Source organism: Pteropus vampyrus, unplaced genomic scaffold (genome assembly GCF_000151845.1).
Source record: "Pteropus vampyrus isolate Shadow unplaced genomic scaffold, Pvam_2.0 Scaffold320, whole genome shotgun sequence".
Classification (NCBI taxonomy): domain Eukaryota; kingdom Metazoa; phylum Chordata; class Mammalia; order Chiroptera; family Pteropodidae; genus Pteropus; species Pteropus vampyrus.
The window spans coordinates 452,818-454,759 of record NW_011889101.1 but is presented as its reverse complement, the minus strand read 5'-3'; the positions used below and the strand labels follow the sequence as shown (position 1 = coordinate 454,759).

General features: G+C 59.5%; 1 pseudogene; it reads left to right on the top strand.

The window, feature by feature from the left end:
• The first annotated feature begins 1,070 nt into the window (after positions 1-1,070).
• On the top strand, positions 1,071-1,189 carry LOC111730566 (annotated as a pseudogene).
• Positions 1,190-1,942: the final 753 nt, after the last annotated feature.

Genomic DNA, 1,942 nt, shown 5'->3' with positions numbered 1-1,942 from the left:
CCGGTTTACGGCGAAAGCAAAGAGGAACATCCAGCACGCAGGAACCGACCGCGCCGTTCGTGATGCTAAGACGGGCGTCATTCCTCGGGGAAAGATACATAACAAACTGCTCATCGGCAACCTCGGGGGCTCCCGGTGCGAGCGCAACGTGGCTCGTACGAGGAGCGACGGGAGAAAGGGCAGGTCACCCCAGGCCGGCCGCGGGCAGGTTTCACCCGCGGGGCACTTACACACGAGACTGGTCTTCTGTGACCGCAAGACCCGTAGCTGTCCCCTCCGCCCGGAGAAATCTTGGCTCACACAGAGGTCCTGACCGAGCTCAGCCCCGTGTCCGTGCAGATGGCCCAGCAGCGCACTGCCCACGCGGGCTGGCCGTGGCCATGGTGCCCACGGGCCGGTGGGGCGGCGTCCGATTGCCCGCGTACAGCTCGAGGGTCAGCAGGCGGTCATGAAACGGAACCCTAATAAACACATCCTCTCGGTGACCTCTTTTAGCAAACCTAGGTCAGCGAACCGCGGCTCACGGAACTCAGAGACCCCGCAGTGAAGGCCGGCAGGGCCGAGAGGACAAACAGACCCAGCCATGGGTCCAGCAGGGGTTTCAGCGGCCGTCAGAGACCAGCAGCCCCACACAGCAGCAAGGCGGACGCTTGAACCCCATCGGCCAGCGAGCCTCGGCTTAATAATCGAGCTTCCAGAGGATAAATGAAAATTACTCTGGGATGAGGGAAGTGATTCTTAACCGAGACACGAAAAGCTGGCCCGAAACGAAACGGCCGGCAACATGCTGGACATGAAAATGAGGAGCCGTTCGGGAAAGGTCACCCCCGATGGAGGCAGAAGCCAGCCACGAACCGGGGGACGGACGAGCAGTGCCGCCCCCAAACCTCCTCCCCGCGTACGGAGAATTCCTGCTCCCCCACGGACGACACAGCCAGCCGGACAGGAAACCAGGTGGGAAGACTCTGGAAAGGCGATCAAGACACCCGACTGCCCAGCGAGCACCCGGAGAGGCGCCCAGCACGCTTAGCCTTAGGTCACCGCACCAAAGGACACGAAAGTGTCCGCCTGTCTACGGCCACGCCACCCTGAACGAGCCCCATCCTGTCTGATCTCGGGAGCTAAGCGGGGTCGGGCCTGGTTAGTCCTTGGATGGGAGACCACCTAGGAAGACCGGGTGCTGCAGGCATAAAAAATAACAAATAAGGGATTGTACGCTGACTAGGTCCTTGCAATCTGTGAGGTCAACCAAGGGTTGCCTCGCCTAAAAAAATTAAAATTAAAATTAAAAAAAAGTGTCCACCTGGCACGACTGCCGTGCCCAGAAACCAGGGAGGCTCACGTGTCCACCGAGAGCGGAGCGGACGTGAGCGGCGGGTGCCTGTCCCATGGCATGTCACATGCAAGGCTAAGGAGTGAGCGCTGCCCTGTGCACCCACGCGACGCGGATGAGCTTCACACACGTGACGTTGAGGCAAAGCGGCCGGCCGCACGCTGCCCGATCGCCGTCCGGCGCTGCCTCGCCGTCACAGGCCCTTTGGGGACGGACAGGGCCGGCGGGGGGAGGGCCTCCCACGGTTCCCACAGGTGTGGCTACTTTGGGAAAGCGCATTAAGCTGCACGCTCACGGTTCATGCCTTTTACCAAGAAAAGAAGTTTAATTCTACATAAAATTGAAATGAAATTATAAACTTTATGCCAACAAATCCGAAAATTCAGATGAGTTGGACACATTCCCAGAGAAACACCCTGCCATGCCTGCGGGGGAGAAACGATCTGGATACTTCTGTGATGACTCAACCGTCAAACCCCTATTTACAGCCTCCCACACGCCAGGCCCGAGCCCCCCCGTTGTGTTAAACAGTCAGAGAATCAGTACGGACCCCAGAACACGCACTGCTGGTGACCAGCGGGGTGGGACGTGTCCCTGTCCCCAAGGCCA